This window comes from Podarcis gaigeae, assembly GCF_964106915.1.
Source record: "Podarcis gaigeae genome assembly, chromosome: W".
Lineage (NCBI taxonomy): Eukaryota > Metazoa > Chordata > Lepidosauria > Squamata > Lacertidae > Podarcis > Podarcis gaigeae.
Genome location: NC_139695.1, coordinates 5,315,177 through 5,339,369, shown reverse-complemented (window position 1 = coordinate 5,339,369; position 24,193 = coordinate 5,315,177). Strand labels below are relative to the sequence as shown.

Sequence of the window (24,193 nt, the reverse complement as noted above, 5' to 3'; positions counted from 1 at the left end):
TCCGTACGAGAAGATGTTTGGAAAAAAACCGAACGTCAAGCACATGAAAATCTTTGGTTCTGACATGTGGGTACACACCCCACAAAGCAACAAGCTTGGGAAGCGTGGGGCACATGGTTTGTTCATGGGGTACGAAAAAGGTGCATTAAGTTCACCAAGAGTGTTGAGTACAATCCTAAGTGGGGGGAAAATGTGGGAATTTTCCAGAGTTACCCAGAGCAGGATGAAGGTGATGTGAAAAAGGCAGATGATGTTGAGGAAGCTGAGGATGAGGATGAGGATGATGATGATGATGAGCAGAGTTCGGATTCCAGTTCAGTGGGCGGCGCTGCTGCTGGTGTCAGTGACAGTGATGACACAGCAGACTACAAGAGCACAAAGGCCTCAGTCAGACCATCTGATGCGTCTGACAATGAACTGGAAGAACCACTGTTCACCATTGGTCACTTTTCTCCTAAGAAGGAGGAGATGAGTCCAGAAGACTTACGTCTAGTTCGCAGGTCTGAAAGGGCGACCAAAGGCAGACCTCCAAAGAGATTTGCTGATGAGTTTGCTAAGACGGCAACTGCTGTTCTTAGTAGCTCAGAGAAGGTGTGGGAACCTTCAAGCTTCAAAGAGGTTCAGGAGTTAACCTCTAAAGATGCTGAGCCTTGGCTAAATGCCATGAAGGCTGAAGTTGATTCCTTGAACAGGAACCAAACTTGGGAGTTGGTACCGGTGCTCCCAGGAATGAGACTGGTTGGCAGCAAATGGGTCTTCAAGGCCAAGACAAACCAGAATGGTAAGGTTGTCAGACACAAAGCCAGATTGGTTGCCAGAGGTTTTTCACAGGTACCAGGACAGGATTACCACGAGACCTACTCGCCCACCGTCAAATATGAGAGCATTCGGCTGATGCTCAAGATAGCTGCAGAGGAGAAACTGCATGTTTCCCATCATGACATTAATACAGCTTTTTTGTACGGAATTTTGGGGGAGGAGCTGTACATGCTTCCACCTGATGGAATGCAGATACAGAAGGGAATGGTCTGTAAACTGCGGAAATCCTTATATGGTCTCAAGCAGAGTGCCAGGTGTTGGAACACAAAACTCACTGAGACATTGCTTTCTCTAGGTTTTCACCAGGGCAAAGCTGATGCATGTGTGTTTGTCAAGGAGGAGGGGCAAAACAAACTGTATTGTTTATGTTTTGTTGATGATCTTCTGACGTTTTGGAAGAATCTGGCTTTTTACCAAAGCACCCTAGCTCAACTGAAGGAGCACTTTGACATGAAGGATCTTGGTGAGGTATCCAACTATCTTTCTCTGCAGGTGGAGAGGGACCAAGCAGGTAATTTTCTGGTACACCAAACACAGAAAATTGCTGATGTATTAACCAGGTTGAATTTGGTTGATGCAAACCCAGCAGACACACCGATGGTGACAGGTTACCAAGTAGATAGTACTGCTGAAGCGTTTTCTGACACTACGCTGTACAGATGCATTCTAGGCAAGTTGAATTTCATTGCTAGATGCTCAAGACCTGACATTGCTGTAAGCACTAACCTGCTTAGCAGACATGCTAACAATCCTACTGTTCAGGATTGGAAAGCTCTGAAGCGCATAGCCCGCTATTTGAAAGGGACTATGCACTACAGGCTGAGGTTCACCAGTCAGAAGACTGGAGGTCTTGAAATCTTTGCAGATGCAAGTTTTGGAAGTGACACCACAGATGGTACAAGCACTTCTGGAGTATGCTACATGTACAACCACTGTCTGTTTGACTGGCTGTGCAAGAAGCAGACGACAGTGAGCCTAAGTTCCTGTGATGCAGAACTCAATGCTCTGTCATTTTCACTCATGGATTGTGAATGGTTGATGCAACTGTTTAAGGACATTGGGGTTTCTGTGAAATGTCCTATACAAGTGTATCAAGACAATAGATCCTGTTTGGCTTTGCTGAACTCAGAGAGTTGCAAGCAGAGAACCAAGTACTTGCAGATTAAGCTACATCGTGCAAGAGAGTGTATTCAAAAAGGACTGATTCAGGTGTCCTACATGGCAGGAAATGAAATTCCTGCTGATCTGTTGTCTAAGGTTGTTAACAGAGAACAACTTAAGGTTTACGTACAGAGGTTGCAATTGGGTTGAACCACAGGTACTACAGGTTACACGGAAAGGGGGAGGATGTTAAGATATTTCCGTTCCACCTTAAGAGAGAGCAGGCTTGTGAGTCACAGAGTCTGAGTATTTCCTGTTTCTCAGGATGTTTATGTTTGCTATTGCTTTCGTTTTCTCTCTCTGCGCCAGAACACGCTAGCAGTCGGTCATGCTTTTCTTTGTTCTGACCAACACTGAATAAACATTCTAAATGATACCCTCCTGAGTGCACCTTTCGCTGTGTGAATTCTGCTGATAGAGTGTGCATCAGCCCAGGAATGTGGCAATCTGTTTCTGAGGCTTGGTGTCGCTAATTGCTGATACTACGGGAGATTGATGGATCGTCCGGAGACGACGTGGAGGCTCAGATGGACTTTATCTCCCTGGCAGTATCCCAACAACATGCTGTCATGAAGCTCACCTCTACTTGCAGCAAACCCATGAGCTTGCGCCAAAATTGTGAGGTGAACTGCATCCCCTGGTCAGAAATTACCTTAGAAGGAACCCCATGCAACTGAAACACATGCTCTACGAACAGCGTGGCTGTCTCCTCCACCGTCACTGCATGGGAACATGCCATGAAGTGACACATCTTGGTTAGTAGATCCACCACTACCATGACTGCTGTTTTCCCTCTGGACGTTGGTAGGTCAGTTATAAAATCTACCGACACCACTTCCCATGGCTTCCCTGGTATGGGCAAAGGTTCTAGTAACCCTGCCGGAGCAGCCCTCTCCCCTTTGGCACTCTGACAGGTGTCACAACTTTTCACATATTCCCGCACGTTCTCCCTCACCTTGGGCCACCAAAAGTCCCTTGTAACCAGCAACATGGTCTTGTGTTGCCGAAAATGTCCCGCAGTGGGGTTGTCGTGGAGCTGCTTGAGGATCTTGGCCCTTAGGGATTCACCCGGGACATACAGTGCCCTGTGAGGAGAATCAGAACTTACAGGGTTAAACAGTTCTGTGTGACGTCTCACATTCTGAGGCGTGGTTATGTTCACATATGGGAATCTTTCTTTGTGTGTGAGTTACTTTCGTTTTTGGCTGAGAGACGAAAGGATGTCCACTCTCTCGCCAGGCTGATTTATGATGTTTTTCTTCTCATTAAAGGCTGTTGGAGATTAGCAAGAAGCCTGCATTCAGTCTGATTTATTATCCACACACAAGGCAACACTTTCTGCCGCTGCAAAACTCTGCTAAGGACTCTGCTAAGAGAGCTAAGAGAGCTCAAGTTTTTTCTATCGGCACAGGCGTCCATCGGTGCAGCGGAAGCGTGCCGGGCGCCATCTTATCTTACAGGTTATGGAAGCTAGCCAAGCTTTGGAAGCTGTTGCCACGTCGTGCCTGTGTGTGTGGGAGAAGCCAGCTGGAGCTCCTGCCTAACGTTTGAGGCAGCGAAGCTGTCCATTAAACTTTAATTAGTTTAATGTTAAGTAAACGTCCAGTGCGCTTCCAACGCCATAAATCTTATCTCAGCAGAGAATTTCGTGCAGCGGTTGAAGAAGGCAGGAAAGTCAGTACCTTTCAATGAAGAATCCTGGAGCAAGCACTTTGGAACTCAGGGAAAAACTTTATTTACAAACTTAAAACCCTGGCGATAAAGCACACATGCTTTTATCTCCGGCATAAAGAAAACTTTACTCTAAACTTAACTCATATCAGCAAACACGCCCATGGCCACAAACTGAGTCTGCGAGTCAGGTCAAGGGGGGAGGGGGGAAACACACGGGTGAACTGACTATTTACACAAACTAACTCACATTCCTGGATGCTTAATGACTTCCAGCTGCTCATTGATTAGAGCGACTTGTTACCTCTTAACCCTTTAGTACCAACACCCCCTCTCGCTCGTAACACTGAGCTGTACCAACCTTAATTCAAATTTAAACCTGAACAGAAATATTTATGAGATTGCGGACTCAAAGCTTTTGTAAAACCGTCTGCGAGATTTTCTTTGCTTGGACAATACTTTAGTTCAATTAAACCTTGTTTTACACTTTGGCATACATTTTGATAACGGATATTTTTTTGTGAGTGTGAGTGCCTTGAATTGACCTGATTTAGCTAGTTTAATACAAGGTTGATTGTCTTCCCACACTCTGATAGGTAGGGAACATTCTCCAAACAATTCTTGTACCAGTTGCTTATAAAATTCCAGTTCTCTACATACATCTGATAATGCATTGAACTCAGATTCAGTTGAACTTAAAGCTATAAGTGATTGCTTTCTTGAACTCCAACCAATTAGTGCATTTCCAAATTTTATCGCCATTCCTGACACTGATTTTCTATCTGGTCCAGCATCTGCCCAACTGCTGTCGGCCCAACATTCAAGTTGTGTGCTGCCCTCTGCTGATAGTTTTAAGCGAAACCTTTTGGTAGTTTGGAGATACCTTAAAACTCTTTTTACTCCTTGCCAAGCATGCATTGATGGTTTTTCAGCTTGTCTACACAGCATGTTGACAGCATATGTTATATCGGGCCGAGTCCACTGTGCAATGTGGAGTAGACTGCCTATCGCTGACTGGTAAACCCCGGGATTACTGAACTCTGCCTGTTGCTCGGCTTGAGCATCCTTTGTGTAACTTAACTCCATTGGGGTTTTAACACCAGCACAGTTGTCCATTTTAAACCTTTCCAGCAACTGCTGGATCTTAGCTTCTTGGCTGAGCCAATAGTTCCCATTTTCATCTTGCTGAATTTTAACTCCTAGATAAACAGATACAGTGCCTAGTGATTTTATCTGAAACTTTTTTCCAAGCTTTGTGGCAAATTGTTGTGCAAGTTTATCATCCTTTCCACTGTATAATAAATCGTCAACAAATATCAAAACTGCTTCTTGTTCATATCCCGAGCCTTTTAGATAAAGACACGCATCTGCTGCGCTCTTTCTGAACACCATGCTCTCTAGAGCATCGTTTAAGCAGGAATTCCAATTACGGGCGGACTGTTTCAACCCATAAATGGATTTGTGTAGGCGCCAGACCTGGTTTGGCTTGTCTCCTTCAAAACCTGGTGGTGGTGTCATATAGACTTCCTCCTGTAAGTCTGCATTTATTTATTTTTTAAATGATATTTTATTAGATTTTAAGGGGGGGAAAAGATTACAAAGACAAGAACAAAAATTAAACACAAAAAAATTACAAAGAAGAAAGATTACAAAAACCAAGAGTTCAACTCTAAAACTAAACAAAGATAAAAAAATAAAAAAATAAAAAATAAAATCCCTCCTTTCAAATTTTTCGACATTCTTTCACTTGTTCTCCTGACTTCCTCCCACCTCCCTCTTTGTATTCCATTTAGAAAATTGTTCAGCAAATTCAGCCTTATTACTCAAACCTCTTCATTTTTTATATTAATCACATTAATCCTTATCTCATCCTCTTGGTCTTGAAAATTTTTAAACATACACCATTTTGACTTTTCTGCTAAAGCCAATTATTCCTTTCCAGCATCTCTTAATATTTCATTAGTATTACACTAATTCCATAAATATAGGTTTATTACAAAAAGCAATTCTCATTCTAAATTTATCCAACGTCCCTTTTTCTGGTTCCGGATAATGGCAGTCCTTATATCATTATATCATCCTCAGTCCGGTGTTCTAATGTCTGAGGCCCTCAGGTCACTTCTAAGCCCCCTCTGCGGGTTTTCTTGTTTCTGTTTGTAGTTGCATACATCCTTGTTCCCCGTTGGGTTCTTTTGCAATTTCTTCTCTTTCTCTTTGGGGAGCCAATCTCCGGGGAGTTCCGTGCAGTAATATTCTTCATTTCCTTTCATCCAGTTGTCCCATTCCCCGTTGATGCACTCCCCATCATTTAGTTTGTAATCCAGAAAGCAGTTATTCCAGAAATAATCTTCCACCTGTTTCACAGTCCCACCAGAGATAACACTTTTCCTAAATCCAAAGTTTAGCCAGTGTCCTCCAAGTTCCATTTCCCAATGTTGCAACTTTTGGCCATGTAGGACTTGAAGTCTCTTTATCTTTTGAGGTGCATTCACAGCCTCTTCCATCTTTCTCTGCCCTTGCACTTGCTCTGTTAGGCCAACTTCCTGAGTGGATTGTTGTGCAGTTTCTGTGGCTACATTTCCTATTGGCACCTCCTTGCTGACTGCAGCTGTTATATAGACCATCTGTTGATTCATCCGAGATACTTTCTCATCCAGCTGGAGCAGTACATCATATATTTTGTCCAGGGTAGATAAAACTTCCTTTCTAGTCATTTTGTCAAGGTCAGGGAGCTAGTCCCACGGTCTATTTTTCCCAGTTACAGTGTTCTCTTTGTAGATTGTAACAAACACCCTGGCTAGCTTCCTCTAGGGGGTGTAGTTACTTTTTGGCATCCATTTTTAAAAAAGTAACCAACAGGGAAAAAATTACTTTCAATTCTCAGATATTTTGTTTCCTTTCAACGTAAAACAAACAGGCAGAAGGGAGCATTAGGATTATTTTTTCCCCTTTTCCAGTTCTATCTGTCAATTTTTTATAATCAAATTGTAGGCATCACCAACGGTTTCTTTCCTGTCATTCCATCCCCAGATTAGGGGCAGTGGAAGCTTACTTTCTTAACACACTCTCAGCAGGATTTAAAAGTCAAATTTCTCCCCCTTTCCTCCTGCTGGCTAGGGGGGGTTGATGATTAAAAATGCAGGAAATTCCCAGCTGTCAATTTACCCGGCTTTTAGCTTATAAGATCTTTGCTTTATTCTCTATACAAGGAACGGGAGGCGGACTTCCTGTTTACACCTTCCCGTCTCGGTTCAAATTCAAATATGTTTTTTTAAGTCCAAAAGTTTCAATTGTCCTACTCATGGGTTGTTGTTTAAAATCCGAATTGTCACAGGAAAAAGGACAGCGCTCTCCGACATCGGCTATGCAGCTTCGCTCCGCAGAAGTAGCGATTGACTCTCAGCACCACGTCAACCTCCGTCTCACTCCGGAGCCCTTAATAGGGTCCCTTTGCTAAACGGGGGGGGGGGGCGCAAACGGTGCCCGCCGAGTCCCACGGTCGTAGGCTTCTTCCGCCTGCGATTTTTGAGAGGGTCCCCGCTTCGCTGCAGCGGTAAGACCCGGTTTCTGTGGAGCTGTCTCCATGTCAGGGGTGCCCACTCTCCCCACTACTTTTTATATCAGTCCTGGAGGTTTTGCTGAACATGATCAGAAGAGACCAGTTGGTTAAAGGTATACAGGTCGGAGCCAAACAGTACAAATTGAGAGCATTTGCAGATGATCTTGTACTTACATTACAAGAGCCAGAATCTAGTACTAAAAGGGTTTTAGAATTAATTCAAGAGTTTGGTCAAGTAGCAGGATTTAAACTGAATAAGTCAAAAACTAAGGTATTGGAGAAAAATTTAACACCTATTGAAAGGGAGAGGTTTCAGAATGAGACAGGTTTAACTGTGGTTAAGAAAGTGAAATATTTGGGGATTAATATGACAGCTAAAAATGTGAATTTGTTTAAAGATAATTACGAGAAATGTTGGACAGAAGTGAAAAAAGATTTGGAAATTTGCTCAAATTTGAAGCTTTCCTTGTTGGGGCGAATTGCAGTTATAAAGATGAATGTATTGCCTAGAATGTTATTCTTATTCCAAACATTGCAAATAGTTGATAAGGTGGACTGTTTCAAGAAGTGGCAGAAAGATATTTCTAGATTTGTCTGGCAGGGCAAGAAGCCCAGAATAAAATTTAAGATATTAACTGACGCAAAGGAAAGGGGTGGATTTGCCCTGCCAGACCACAAATTATATTATGAATCAGCAGCTTTCTGCTGGTTGAAAGACTGGCTACTTCTGGAGAATACAGACATTTTGGACCTAGAAGGTTTTAATAATACTTTTGGGTGGCATGCATATCTGTGGTACGACAAGGTTAAAGCTCATAAAGCTTTTAAAAACCATATTGTCAGGAAAGCATTGTACAATGTCTGGGTCAAGTATAAAGACTTGCTGGAAAACAAAACTCCAAGGTGGTTGTCCCCAATGGAGGCAAAGGCTGTAAAAAAACTTAATATGGAATCTAAATGGCCGAAATACTGGGAGATTTTGGAACAAGAAGGGGATAAATTCAAATTGCAGAGTTATGAGAAATTGAAAGATAAAGTGTGAGACTGGCTTCATTATTATCAAATAATGGAGGCTTACAAGTTGGACAGGAGAATTGGTTTCCAGGTGGAAAAATCAAAATTGGAAACAGAACTGTTAGAACCCTAAACTAAGAATGTGTCAAAAATGTATAACTTGCTGTTGGAATGGAATACACAGGATGAAATAGTTAAATCAGCTATGATCAAGTGGGCACAAGATATTGGTCATAACATTATGTTTGAGGACTGGGAACGGTTGTGGACCACCGGTATTAAATTTACGGCATGTAATGCCCTAAAAGAAAATATTATGAAAATGATTTATAGGTGGTACATGACTCCAGTCAAGCTTGCAAAAATTTACCACTTGTCTGATAATAAGTGCTGGAAATGTAAAGAGAATGAAGGTACATTCTTTCACCTTTGGTGGACATGCCCAAAGATTAAGGCTTTCTGGGAAATGATTTATAATGAAATGAAAAAGGTACTTAAATACACCTTTTTGAAGAAACCAGAGGCCTTTCTCCTGGGTATGGTTGGCCAATTGGTGTTAAAGGAGGATAGAACTTTTTTTATGTATGCTACAACAGCAGCAAGAATACTCATCGCAAAGTATTGGAAGACAGAAGATATACCCACCGTGGAAGAATGGCAGATGAAGGTTATAGACTATATGGGACTGGCAGAAATGACCGGCAGAATCCGAGACCAGGGAAAAGAGACGGCGGAAGAAGATTGGAAAAAATTTAAGGACTATCTTAAGACATATGTAAGATTATTGAATGTTAGAACGATGTTGATTTAGAAATTAAGGGGTTTCTAGCTGTAATGATTATGTAATTAAGAAAAGAAAGATAAAAAATTAAATAGAAATTAGGGGAAGGATTTGCTGAATTGATTTAATTAGAGATTGGAATACAGAAAGGGGAGGTATGAGGAGGTCGGGAAAGTAAGTTTTATGAATATAAGGGATTGAAATTATAATTGTTATTGTATGTGTTTTGTATGTATGTCTTATTGCTTTCTCTGTTTTTTTTTTGTTTTTTCTATTTTATATAATCTTTTGAAAACTTTAATAAATATCTTTTTTTTTTTAAAAAAAAAGAGATCCAAACACCCGAAAGTAATTAACTTTGGGCTTCTTCCTGTATAAAGCAAAATGTGGCGTAGTATCAATTACCGAATTATATACTTGGTTCAGAATATGAGTAGCCGTCTGCCAGGCTTCCGCCCAGTAACTTTGAGGGAGTTTAGAATCAAACAACATAGAGTTTGCCAACTCTTGCAGAACCCTGTTTTTACTTTCGGCCACGCCTCCTTCTTGGGGGGAATAAGGTGAAGACAGACGATGCTTAATTCCCTTTTTCTTAAAGAAATTCTGCAACACAGACCCGGTAAATTCTGACCCTCTGTCTGTCTGAAAAGCAAGTACTCTAGTACCGAATTCAAGTTCTACTGCATGAACCCAATTTTTAACTGTTTCTGCAGTATCTGCTTTTGTTTTGAGAGGAACAAACCATGTGACTTTTGTTTTGTCATCCGAGAGACACAGTGCATACCTCAAACCTCCCATGCTAGCAACAGGCATTGGGCCACATAGGTCCATATGCACAAGTTGGAATACTTTGTCAGATTTCCTATCTGAACTGGGATAGCTGCATCTATGAACCTTCGCCCTTTTGCATGCAGTACAATCCAAATACTTAGTACATTTGTTCATTTTGCACCCTTCTGATAATTCAGGTTGCCTTTTAACATACTGAAAATTAATATGTCCCAAACTGCGGTGCCATAAATGAACACAAGAATTATGGGTGGGCGAGTTCACACAACCAGCATGAACCTGTTCAACTTCATCTGGACTTGTCTCAAAATAATATAACCCATTTCTGCATTCCACCTGCAAAAGAGATACGTTATTCTTTGAAATAGTGCAAACCCCATTTTCAAACACAGTTTTAAACCCATCTCTATCAAGTTCTGACACAGACAAAATACACCCCTTCATTCCCTTTAGCACATAGGCATCAATTTCTGTATGCAAACAATTCAAGAACACTGTGCCTACGGTCTCTAAGGAACGTTTAGTTGAATCTGCCATTGTCATAACTTTAAAGGTTTGCAAATGCCTGCAATTCTGCAAACGGACACTAGATGGCGCCACCAGGTGATGAGATGCACCACTGTCGATCAACCAGCGTAGATTGCTGCCTTGGCCACGCCCTTGCATCAGCGCCATTGCTGAAGCCATGTGCTGTGTGCTGTGGGAGTAGCCACGACCTCCTCCTCTTCTTCGACATCCCCTGGAACTCCTTGTCTGGTAGCTAGGGGTAACGGCCTTGGTGCTGTCCAGGTTCACGTGTGCAGTTCCTGATTAAATGGGAAGAGGAACCACAGCGAAAACAGTGTCTAGCTGCAAAAGCATTTACTGTGTTCTCAAACTCAGCATCCCCACTCTTAGGCACAGCACAACTCCCCTTTGAAGACAAACCTCTTTCTCTTTGTCTTTTATCCTGTTCATCTGCAAAGCCGAGAAGAAATGTATTCAAGGGTTAATTCAGCTGAAGGCATAGCTTCCAAAGTTAAAGCTAGAGTCTCATAGCTTTTATCAAGAGAATACAACAATATGAATGACTGCTGCTCCATAGAGAAAGGAATGCCCAGCTGTCTTAGTTGATTAAAGGCAGACACCATTTTGGCAATATGTTCTTTCACACACGCTCCTGGTTGGAGACGTAAATCAAACAAACATCTTGTAGCATGGATCTTGGCCCCCGCAGTGTTTCTGGAATTTAGCCGCTGCAGAACCGTCCAGACCTCATGCGTGTTCTTTAACTCAGAAACATAAGGCATTTGCTCTGGTCCCACTGCCAAAACTAATAGACCTTGGGCTTTCCTGTCGCGTTTCTGTGAAGCTGCTGCTGCTGCTTTGTCTTCTGCAGACGCGTCTGCAGCTGCCTGTAAAGGCGGTGCTTCAGTACAACTCCACAACTCTTTTGCTTGCAACCAAACCCTTACTCTAGCCTTCCAATCTTGCCAGTTTTTCCCATTGAGTCGCGTAAACGGGACAGCAAAACTTTCCTGGGACTCTGCCATCCTCCCTGGGGCTTAGGAATGATACTCACAGACCTGTAGACCGTCTCCCAGCTGCTGAGGTGGCTCCTTGAGGAATAAGACGTCTTCCAGCGAGTACAAACTGCGCAGTGCCTGTTTAAAACTTTTTCTAGGCACGTTGCAGGACTCAAGCTGCTTTGAAGGCTTTCGTTGTCGGCAACCGCTTCTGTCTTCGCTCCAGTCCTTTCATAAATCACTCTGAACTGCACTCCTTATCTCCTTCTTGATGTACAAACAGCCATAACCTGTCCATTAAACTTTAATTAGTTTAATGTTAAGTAAACGTCCAGTGCGCTTCCAATGCCATAAATCTTATCTCAGCATTATATCAGTCCTGGAGGTGTTGCTGAACAAGATTAGGAGGGACCAGTTGGTTAAAGGGATACAGGTCGGAGCTAAACAGTATAAATTGAAAGCATTTGCAGATGATCTGGTACTTACTCTAAAAGAGACGGAATCTAGTACAAAAAGGGCTCTGGAAATAATTCAAGAATTTGGTCATGTGGCAGGATTTAAATTGAATAAGTCTAAAACGAAGGTATTGGAGAAAAAACTAACAGCATTTGAAAAGGAAAGGTTTCAGAATGAGATAGGGTTAACTGTAGTTAAGAAAGTGAAATATTTGGGGATAAATATGACATCTAGAAATGCGAACTTATTTAAAGACAATTATGAGAAAATTTGGACAGAAGTGAAAAAAGATTTAGAAATTTGGACAAATATGAAGCTTTCCTTGTTGGGTAGAATTGCGGTTATTAAGATGAATGTATTGCCTAGAATGTTATTTCTGTTTCAAACATTGAAAATATTGGACAAGATGGATTGTTTCAAGAAATGGCAGAAAGATATTTCTAGATTTGTCTGGCAGGGCAAGAAGCCAAGAATTAAATTCAAGATACTAACTGATGTAAAAGAAAGGGGCGGATTTGCCCTGCCAGACTTTAAACTATATTATGAATCAGCAGCTTTTTGCTGGTTGAAAGACTGGCTACTTCTTGAGAACACTGACATTTTGGATCTAGAAGGATTTAACAATATTTTTGGGTGGCATGCATATCTGTGGTACGACAAGGTTAAAGCTCACAAAGGGTTCAAAAACCATATTGTCAGGAAAGCATTATATAATGTCTGGATTAGATACAAAGATTTGTTGGAAAGTAAAACTCCAAGGTGGTTGTCGCCTATGGAGGCAAAGGCTGTTAAAAAACTAAATATGGAGGCTAAATGGCCGAGATATTGGGAAATTTTGGAACAAGAAGGGGACAGATTGAAATTGCAAAGCTTTGAGAAATTAAAAGGGAAGGTGAGAGATTGGCTTCATTATTATCAAATAATGGAAGTTTTTAAAATGGACAGGAAAATTGGCTTCCAGGTGGAAAAATCAAAATTAGAGACTGAACTGTTAGAACCCAGCACTAAGAATTTAATAAGAATGTATAACTTGCTGCTGAAATGGAACACACAGGATGAAACGGTTAAATCTGCAATGATTAAGTGGGCACAGGACATGGGCCATAACATTATGTTTGCTGACTGGGAAAAGTTGTGGACCACTGGGATGAAATTTACGGCATGTAATGCCATAAGAGAAAATGTCAGAAAATATTATGAAAATGATTTACAGATGGTACATGACCCCAGTCAAGCTTGCAAAAATCTATCATTTGCCTGATAATAAATGCTGGAAATGTAAAGAAATTGAAGGAACATTCTATCACCTTTGGTGGATGTGCCCAAAGATTAAGGCTTTCTGGGAAAAGATGTATAATGAACTTAAAAAGGTACTTAGGTACACGTTCCCTAAAAAACCAGAGGCCTTTCTCCTGGGCATGGTTGGCCAATTGGTGTCTAAGAAGGGTAGAACATTCTTTATGTATGCTACAACAGCGGCAAGGATACTCATCGCAAAGTACTGGAAGACACAAGATTTACCCACCGTGGAAGAATGGCAGATGAAGGTGATCGACTACATGGGTTTGGCAGAGATGACGAGCAGAATCCGAAACCAGGGAAGAGAAACGGCGGAGGAAGATTGGAGAAAATTTAAGGAGAAAATTGGAGAAAATTTAAGGACTATTTAAAGAAATATAGTAAAATTAATGAGTGCTAAAATGATGTTGGATTAGAAATTAAGTGGTTAGTAGCGGCAACGGTTAATTTAAAGAGAATAAGTAATATTAAAAGTAAGTTAAAAGTAAGGGAAGGATTTGCTGAAAATAAATTTGAAATTGGAATACAGAAAGGGGAGGCATGAGGAAGTCGGGAAAGGAAGCTATAAGAAATTAAGAATTGAACGTATGTGTTTTATGTTTTTCTATGTTTTGTATTGTGTTTTATATGTTTTGTTTTGTTATGATAAAAATTTGTTGAAAACTTAATAAAAAATATTTTTTAAAAAATAAATCTTATCTCAGCAGAGAATTTCGTGCAGCGGTTGAAGAAGGCAGGAAAGTCAGTACCTTTCAATGAAGAATCCTGGAGCAAGCACTTTGGAACTCAGGGAAAAACTTTATTTACAAACTTAAAACCCTGGCGATAAAGCACACATGCTTTTATCTCCAGCATAAAGAAAACTTTACTCTAAACTTAACTCATATCAGCAAACACGCCCATGGCCACAAACTGAGTCTGCGAGTCAGGTCAAGGGGGGAGGGGGGAAACACATGGGTGAACTGACTATTTATACAAACTAACTCAAATTCCTGGATGCTTAATGACTTCCAGCTGCTCATTGATTAGAGCGACTTGTTACCTCTTAACCCTTTAGTACCAACAGAAGCTTGCTGGGGAGGATCTCATCTTCAGGACCGGGTGCCAAGAGGAGCTGCTGTTACGTGAGTAGGCTCAGCCCCGGGGGAGAAGATGGCAGATGGCCAGGAGTCATACTCCACCCCCTTCAAAAAATTAAATGGGAGAAACTGGGAGGAGTGGTCAAGGAAGCTGAAGGCCTGGCTGGTAGCCAAGGGTCTGTGGGAGGCAATCCAAGGGCCCCCACAGCAAGCTGCAGCCGGAGCTGCAGCAGCGGTTGTTGCAGCTGCCCAAGCCTCACAGAGGAAAAATCAGAAAGCCCTAGGAGCTATTGAAGAATGTTTATTGCTCAGATAAGCCTTGGCGTCCAGCCCGCTTCGGCTGCGCAGTTACTAGCCAGGCCTCCGGACTTCAAAGGCCACATTCCAAAGGCTCTGAGCAAACGCAGAGTTTAAGCAGCGGCAAGAGAAAGCTGCAAGCTCCAGTGCGTTCTTCAGTGTGCTTAAATAAAGTCCACTCAGGATCTTAGCAGCTAGAAGCAGTTTTTATTTACAGCAGACTATCCATTGTCTATCACAGCGAACAGCATCGTGAAAACACGTCCTCTCTCCTCAAAAGCGAAAGTAGAGAGAAAGAACAAAGGCTGGAGACTCTCGGATATGACGCATAGTCTCCCCCCTCCCAATTTGTAGGCAGGGCGTACACTCTGAGCTGTTTAACCCTGTAAGCTCAGGTTCTCCTCACAGCTATAGTGCTCAGTTTGGAGGGCTCACAGCTACCTTTGGTGGAGAGTGCACCACAGGACCACAGCTGGGGCAAAGATCCACACCACCAGAAGCTTGTTTGAGCTGAAGCTGCGTCCTGGTGATAGCATCAGACAGCATGTGACTGAGATGCTCTCTGTTTTCAACAAGCTGAGACTGTTGCAAGTCAACTTTACTGAGGAACTGAGAGTTTATATTTTGCTCAGCTCTTTGGAGAAAAGTTATGACAATTTGTGTCTAACTTTGGAATCGTTGAATCCTGCGGATCTTACGCTGCAGTATGTGACTGGTCGTTTGTGTGACGAGGAGGAACACCGTCTCAGAGAGGGCCGAGCTGGCGCAGGGTGCCGTGCCGGTAGCAGGGGGGGGGGGGGGCAAGCCAGAAGGCACAGTTCAGGCTTTTTCCACTCGTTGTTTTGTCTGTGGGTCTGTTGACCATTTACGTCGATCCTGTCCGAGGAGAGCCAGAGAGGCCGGGCAGGATGTCTCCAAGGTCGCTTCCCATGGCAGTCAGCCAAGTCCTCGTGGCAGCCAGCCAGGTTTCCATGGCAGCCAGTCTAGAGGAGGCCAGCGTGGGAATGCGAAGGGAGAACGTGACAGAGGAAGTGAGAAGGACGGTTCTTCTTATCACCTAGCTGCCTCTATGGCAATGCTAAAGGACAACTCCAGTGAGGGCAGCATGCTGCGTTGGGTCATCGACTCAGGAGCCAGCCATCACCTGATGCCATCTAGTGGTGAAATGTGGAACTGCAGGGCTGTTTCAACTGGGAAAACAGTCACTCTTGCTGATGGCTCACAGAGACAATTAACCACTGTTGGCAATGTGTTTGTTTCTTTTTTACAGGCAGAGCTGGAGGTTGTGCCAGGAATGAAATGTTGTCTTTTATCTGTATCTGCTCTTGTAAAGGAGGGTTATAAGGTTTGCTTTGAAAATGATGTCTGTTCTATTTCCAGGGGCGGGAAACAACTGGTCAATGTTCCATGTCAGAACAACCTCTTTGTTCTGGAGACACCTCTGGAGGGTAAGGGGGACGCTGAGACAGCACAGGCGCAATGTGCTAACGTTCCCACACATGATTCGTGTGCTCACTTGTGGCACAGGAGAATGTCGCACAGCTGTTGGAAATATATCCAGAAGTTGCCCGAATGCACTGAGGGTTGTAAGATGAAAGCATGTGGTAAATTCTTGGATTGTAGGGCATGCAAAAGAGCAAAGATAAAAAGGTGCAGTTATCCCAGATCGGAGAGGGTAACCACAAGGCCTTTTGAGCTTGTGCATACAGACCTTTGTGGACCCATGCCAGTGCCGAGTCTGGGCGGGGCCAGGTATGCGCTCAAGCTGACAGATGAGTTTTCAAGGAACGGCTGGATTTTCTCGCTGAAACGGAAAAGCGAGGCGGCGCAACTGATCAAAGACTGGGTTGCGGCGGTGGAACTACAGTTTTCCACCAAGGTGCAGAGCTTTCAGAGTGACCGAGGCGGAGAGTTCACTGGGTCTGCTCTGCAGAGTTTTTTCCACCAGAAAGGGATACGTCACAGGTTGACGGTTGCTTTTTCTCCTCAGGAGAATGGCGTAGCGGAGCGCAGGAACAGAACGCTAGCTGAGGCAGCTGACGCTCTACTGTTTGATGCTGGTTTGCCTCAGAGCTTTTGGGCCGAAGCTTGGAAAGCTGCCAGCTTCACGTTGAACAGGTCCTATAGCTCTGTTGTAGGGGACACGCCCTATTTTCTGCTGCACGGAAAGAAGCCCAAGGTGCATTTCTTCCGTGTGTTTGGTTGCAAAGCTTGGGTGCTTGTGCCAAAGGCTCAACGCAAGAAAGGTGACCCGAGGTCCCGGAAAATGATCTTTTGTGAGTACGAGCCTGCGACAAAAGGGTGGAGGTTTGCCTATCCAGAAGGCGATCAGTCCAGGATTCTAGTCAGCAGAAGTGCTGAGTTCTGTGAGCAGAGTGGTTGGTCAAGGATCCATGCAAATCCTGACGTTCTCTCAGAGTGTCTGTCTGATTCTGCTGAGGAGGGAGGGTTAGAAGCTGAACCTGTTGATGAGGACCAGGTCTCTGACCAGGGTCAAGAACAGGGAGGGGCATCTCCACAGGTTGTTAAAAGAGAGCCCAAGAGTGAGCCTTTGTCTCCCGTTAGTAAAGTGCAGAAGGCCAGAAGATGCAGTAAGTCAGAGGGGGAGTCTTCTGATAAGGACACACTTGCTGGCCCCATTGGGTCAGAGGGAGCACCTGAGACAGTGCTCAGACGTTCCACACGCACTACAAAGGGGGTACCACCTGAGAGGTTTGAGGTCACCAGCGTGTGGGTTGGTTTAGCTCAGTGCGAACCAGAGAGTTTTGAGGAGGTTCAACAGTTGCCTGAAGCGGAAGCCAGGAAATGGCAAGAGGCAATGGGAAAGGAGTTGAACTCAATGAGGTCCTTAGGTGTGTTCTCCACCACAAAGCTGCCAGAGGGCAAGCAGGCCGTGAGCTGTCGTTGGGTTTACAGGATTAAGCCCACAGCGTCTGGAGAACCTCAGTACAAGGTGAGGCTTGTAGCCAGAAGGTTCACGCAGAGAAGGGAGCTGCATTACACCGAGGTGTATGCTCCTACGTCCCGGAGTGAGACTCTGCGTGTGCTTTTGGCAGTAGCTGCTCAAAGAGGGCACCAAGTGCACCACTTTGATGTGGATGTGGCTTATCTGAACTCGGATCTGAAGGAGGATCTGTACATGTTACCTCCTCCAGGGTTTGAGGGCAATGAGCCGGTTGTTGTGTGGAAGCTACACAAGTCAATTTATGGTTTGAAACAGTCAGCCAGAAATTGGAACATGTGCCTGAATGAAGCTCTGGAAAGTTTGGGTTTCCGGAAGAGTCTTGCAGACAGTTGCCTGTACCTGAAGGGGTCAGGAGAGACACAGGAAGCGATTCTGGTGTTTGTAGATGATATTCTGTATGTTGCACAGACAGGTAGACAAGTGCAAGGTTTTGCCAAAGAGCTTGGTAAGAAGTTTAAGCTCAAAAACCTTGGTCCCGTTCAGGTTTATCTAGGCGTTAGGATAGACAGGTCTGAGAACGGGCGTTTCTTGCTCAGTCAGAAAGGCAAGATTGAGCAGTTGCTTGCGAAGTTCCGGATGTCTGACTGTGCAGGGGTCAGAACGCCCATGGAGACCAACTTCGTGAAGGACAGTCAGCTTGGGGAGCGTTCTGAGTTCCCAAACCCTGAGGTGTTTCAGTCAGCGCTAGGGAGTCTGTTGTATCTCTCTCAGTGGAGCAGACCAGACATAGCGTTTGCTGTGAATCTGCTCAGCAGGGAGGCTACAAAGCCCAGTGTGAATGCCTGGCAAGGCATCAAGAGAGTGTTGAGGTATTTGCAGGATACCAAAGAGGTTTGCCTCACGTTGTCAGCTGAAGGTGACGCACGGCTTACGTTCTGGAGTGACAGCGATTGGGCATATCTTGGGGACAGGAAGTCTGTGTCTGGGCTGGTGGTAAAGTTTGGGGAATCCCTGGTTGGGTGGAAGTCCCGGAAGCAAAGTCTTATTGCACTTTCTTCCACTGAGGCTGAGTTCAGTGCGTTGTCAGATTTGTGCAGGGAGTTGGACTTCTACTGGTGCTTGATCCAAGAGATTTGTGGGGATTGTTGCTTGCCCATAACTGTTTGGGGAGACAATCAACCTTGTCTTAGGTTGGCAGAATCTGGACAGTTCAAGTCCAGAACCAAGCATTTGGACATACGCTTCCAGAATGTATGTCAGAGTGTCCAGGCAGGTTGGATACGGCTCAAGTATTGTTCGAACCAGGAGAACCTAGCTGATGGGTTTACCAAACCCTTGACCTTCCAGCGACATGGGGAGTTCTGTGAAGGGTTGTGTTTGGGGTGAGTTATACTCACAGTTTCCCTCAGGATGCGAGATGAGAGGGGGGGTGAGGAGAATCAGAACTTACAGGGTTAAAGAGTTCTGTGTGGCATCTCACATTCTGAGGCGTGGTTATGTTCACATACGGGAATCTTTCTTTGTGTGTGAGTTACTTTCGTTTTTGGCTGAGAGACGAAAGGATGTCCGCTCTCTCGCCAGACTGATTTATGATGTTTTTCTTCTCATTAAAGGCTGTTGGAGATTAGCAAGAAGCCTGAATTCAGTCTGATTTATTATCCACACACAAGGCAACACTTTCTGCCGCTGCAAAACTCTGCTAAGGTCTCTGCTAAGAGAGCTAAGAGAGCTCAAGTTTTTTCTATCGGCACAGGCGTCCATCGGCGCAGCGGAAGCGTGCCGGGCGCCATCTTATCTCACATGCCCCCCTGATAGAACAGAAGCCCCCCTTTCTCCTCGAAACCTCCCTCAGCTCCCCCGTTTTCCCTAAGCTCGTTCAGCTTCCACTGTGCAAGAGCATCGTCTCTGATCAGTTGCGCCAGTTCATCGTTATCCACCAGTGCCCCCCCACAAGTCCACCTGTTCTCCAGGAACATGAGCCTGGCTACAGGAGGTCCCTCTTCTGCCCAGTACTCCGGTTTGTGTGATAGCGCATCTGCCCTCACGTTCTGCTCTCCTGGCACGTACTGAATCCTAAAGTTGAAGTTGGCAAAAAACTCTGCCCAGCGTATTTGCCTTATGGGGGCCAAGATGGCACCCGGCACTCTTCTTTAGCTGCGCCACTGCTGTCCGTGCCGGTAAAAACCTCTTCCAGCCTCTTTGGCCCTCTTAGCAGAGTTTACACAGCGGGGAAAGCTGTTGCTTGTGTGGGAATAACTCAGACTGCAAAGCAGGCTTTTCTCTTATCTCCAGTAGCCTTTAATGAGTAGAATCACATCGTAAATTCAGCCCGGCGAATTGGCTGGCATTCTCTCTGCTTCTCCGCAAAAGCGAAAAGAAAAAGACACACAGAGAAACACTCCCCTCTGTGACGTAGCCACGCCTCAGAATGTGAGACGTCACTCAGAACTGTTTAACCCTGTCAGTTCTGATTCCCCTCATACCCCCTCTCGTCTCGCATCCTGAGGGAAACTGTGAGGACACATCTACAGATCTCTTTGAGTTCAACTCCTTTCCCATTGCCTCTTGCCCCTTCCTGGCTTCTGTCTCAGGCAACTGTTGAACCTCCTCAAAACTCCCAGGTTCGCACTGCGCGAAACCAACCCATGCGCTGGTGACCTGAAACCTCTCAGGTGGTACCCCCTTCGTGGTGCGTGCGGACCATCTGAGCACTGTCTCAGGTCTCCTTCTGACCCACTGGGGCCAGCATGTGTGTCTCCGACACCAGAAGACTCCCCCTCTGACTTACTGCGTCTTCGGGCCTTCTGCACTTTGCTAACGGGAGACGAAGGCTCCCTCTTGGGCTCTCTTTTAACAACCTGTGGAGATGCCCAATCCTGTTCTTGACCTTGGTCAGCGACCTGGTCCTCATCAACAGGTTCAGCTTCTGCCTCTCCCTCCTCCTCAGAATCAGACAGACATTCTGAGAGAACGTCAGGATTCGCATGGAGCCCTGACCAACCATTCTGCTCACAGAACTCAGCATGTTTACTGATCAGAAGCTTGGTCTGATCACCTTCTGGATATGCAAACCTCCACCCCTTTGTCGCAGGCTCATATCCACAGAAGATCATTTTCCGGGACCTCGGGTCACCCTTCTTTCGTTGAGCCTTTGGCACAAGCACCCAGGCTTGGGAACCAAACACACGGTAGAAATGCAGCTTCATCTTCTTCTGGTGCAGCAAGAAAAACGGGGTGTCACCTACCACTGAATTGTAGGACCTGTTCATCGTGAAATTGGCCGTCTTCATCACCTCCCCCAAAAAACTCTGAGGCAAACCAGAGTCAAACAGTAGAACATCAGCAGCTTCAGCCAGTGCCCTACTCTTGCGCTCCGCCACACCAATCTCCTGAGGAGAACTAGCACCCGTTAACCAGTGACGTATTCCCTTCTGCCGGAAGAAACTCTGCAGAGCAGACCCAGTGACCTCTGCGCCTCGGTCACTCTGAAACCCCTGCACCTTGGTGGAAAACTGTAGTTCCACCGCCGCAACCCAATCTTTGATCAGTTGCGCTGCCTCGCTTTTCCGTCTCAGCGAGAAGACCCACCCATTCTGGGTAAAATCATCTGTCAGCGTCAGCACAAATCTGGCCCCGCCCAGACTCTTTGGCATGGGCCCAAAAAGGTCTGTGTGCACAAGCTCAAAAGGCTTTGTGGTTACCCTCTCCAACCTGGGATAACTGCACCCTTTTACCTTTGCCCTTCTGCATGCCCTACAATCTAGGGATCGGTCACATGCTTTTATCCTGCACCCTACTGTGTACTGGGGCAACTTTTGGATATTTTCCCAAGAGCCATGTGACATTCTTTTGTGCCACAAGTGAGCACATGAATCATGAGTGGGAACGTTTGCACACTTCGCCTGTGCTCCCTCAGCGTCCCTCTCACCCTCCAGAGGTGTCTCCAGAATAAAAAGATTGTTCTGACATGCAACACTGACGAGTTGCCTCCCACCCCTGGAAATAGAACAGACATTATTTTCAAAGCAAACCTTGTACCCCTCCTGACAAGATACAGATAACAGACAATGTTTCATCTCAGGCACAATGTAGACCTCCAGCTCCGCCTGCAAGAAAGAAACAAACACATTTCCAACAGTGGTCAAATGTCTCTGTGACCCATCAGCAAAAACAACTCTTTTCTCAGTTGAAACAGCCCTGCAGTTCCACATCTCTCCACTAGGTGGCATGAGATGATGACTCGCTCCAGAGTCTATGACCCAGCGCAGCACTCTCTCCTCACTGGAGTTGTCCTTTATCGTTGCCATAGAAGCGGCTAGGTGATAAGAACCGTCCTCACTTCCTGTGTCACGTCCTCCCTGCGCATTCCCACGCTGGCCTCCTTTCCTGGACTGGCTGCCATGGAAACCTGGCTGACTGCCATGGGAAGCGACCTTGGAGACATCCTGCCCAGCCTCTCTGGCTCGCCGGGGGCAGGAACAATGCAGATGGTCAACCGACCCACAGATAAAGCAGCGAAGAGTGGAAAAAGCCTGAACTGTGCCTTCCGCTGGCCTGCCCCCCCCTCTGCAACCGGATGGGCTCCCTGTGCCAGCACGGCCCTCTCTTAGACGGCGTTCCTGTTCGTCACTCAAGCGTCCTGTCACATACGCCAGCGTAAGAGCTGTAGGATCCATCAATTCCAAAGTTAGACACAAAAAGTCATAACTTTTGTCCAAAGAGCTGAGCAAAATATAAACTTTCAGTTCCTCAGAAAAGTTGACTTGCAACAGCCTCAGCTGGTTGAAAACAGAAAGCATCTCAGTCACATGCTGTCTGATGCTATCCCCAGGACGCAGCCTCATCTCAAACAAGCGTCTGGTAGTGTGGATCTTTGCCCCAGCTGTGGTCCTGTGATGCACTCTCTCTAGTGCCTGGTAGGCCTCATGAGCAGTCTCCAGCCCCTCTACCAAAGGTAGCTGTGAGCTCTCCAAACTGAGCACGATAGCTCCCAGGGCTTTGTGATTTCTTCTCTGCGAAGCATGGGCAGCTGCAATATCTGCTGCCGAAGCACCAGCCGCAGCTTGCTGTGGAGGCCCTTGGACCGCCTCCCATAGACCCTTGGCTACCAGCCATGCCTTTAGCTTCCTACTCCACTCCTCTCAATTTTTTCCATCTAATTTTTGAAAAGGGACGGAGTATGAATCCTGGCCGTCTGCCATCTTCTCCCCTGGGGCTCAGCGTACTCACGTAACAGCAGCTGCTCCGGCACCCGGTTCTGCAGACCAGCTCCTCCCCAGCGAGCTCCTCTCTGCCTCAAACGTTAGGCACAGCTCCAACTGGCTCCAGTGTCTCCTCAGCTGGCTTCTCCCACACACAGACACATCACAGCAATAGCTTCAAAGCTTGGCTGACTTCCATTACCTATGGGGGCCAAGATGGCGCCCGGCACTCTTCTTTAGCTGCGCCACTGCTGTCCGTGCCGGTAAAACCTCTTCCAGCCTCTTTGGCAGAGTTTACACAGCAGGGAAAGCTGTTGCTTGTGTGGGAATAACTCAGACTGCAAAGCAGGCTTTTCTCTTATCTCCAATAGCCTTTAATGAGTAGAATCACATCGTAAATTCAGCCCGGCGAATTGGCTGGCATTCTCTCCGCTTCTCCGCAAAAGCGAAAGGAAAAAGACACACAGAGAAACACTCCCCTCTGTGAATATAGCCACGCCTCAGAATGTGAGACGTCACTCAGAACTGTCTAACCCTGTCAGTTCTGATTCCCCTCACATGCCTTTGGTATAACACACGAGCCGTACGCCAGTACTCCAGGTTCTTATGATCTGTGCATACCTGTATCTGATGTTTCACACCAATCAGGAAATGTCTCCACTGTTTGAAAGCTGCAAAAATAGCAAGCAATTCTTTGTCGTAAATACTGTAGTTTAACTCTGATTTTTTCAGTTTATGGGAGAAAAAGCTGCACCGTCTCCAATCCCCCCTACCATCTTGCTGCATCAGGACCGCTCTGATGGCCCGGTCTGATGCATCAGTTCCCACTCGCAGCAGCAGGTTGGGGTTGACGTGCAATAACTGCTCCTCCGATGCAAAAACCTTCTTCAGTTTCTCAAATCCCTCTTGTGCCGCTTCAGTCCACAGAAACTTCTTCTTCCCACTAAGGCACTCAGTTATGGGTGCCATCAAACGTGCAAAGTTCTTGATGAACTTCCTGTAGAAGTTGCTGAACCCCAGGAACCGCTGAACATCCTTCCTGGTCTTGGGGTTTTTCCATTCCACCACGGCCTTCACTTTCTCAGGATCCATTGCTAGACCCTTATCCGACAGCCGGTAGCCCAGGAACTCAACCTCCCTCATGTGGAACTGGCACTTTTCCAGCTTTACCCACAGGCGATTGTGATGGCCTGGGAGTCTGATTCAGAGGCTGAACCAGAGGAATCCCAGCCTGCACAGGAGTCCCCGCCACCAGGGCCGGCTGAGCCGGGGCAGGGCCTTGAATCTGAAGCGCCTGCACCTGTGCCGGATCCTCAGGAGCAGACACCAGATGAATCCACTCTGGCTCCGGAGGCGATTGCCTACAGGTGCGCCTTTCCCAGCCCGGTCAGGGGAAGGTGAGCCTCCCCCTGGGTCCAGTAACCCTCCAGCCTCTCCTGAGCTGCAGAGGCTCAGGGCAGAGAGGCGGAGGGAACTGGGTTCTCTCAGGAGGAGTGCTCGCTTTAACGCCAGGAGAGGCGGGTCACCTGTGGGCCGGGACCGCCCCTGCCCTCAGAGAAGATAAAGGCCAGTCAGCCCGGTCCCAGGTTGCGGGAGCAATGTCGTTGGAAACCTGTTTCTGCCAGCACCCAGACCTGTTCTTCCAGAGTTCCCGACC

At 45.8% G+C, this 24,193-nt stretch overlaps 1 protein-coding gene across 1 annotated transcript in view; it reads left to right on the top strand.

Annotated features, from left to right (window-relative positions):
• LOC310835952 (uncharacterized protein) overlaps positions 1-24,193 on the top strand; it is a 48,303-nt gene that overhangs the window by 1,885 nt on the left and 22,225 nt on the right. The window lies entirely within an intron of this gene.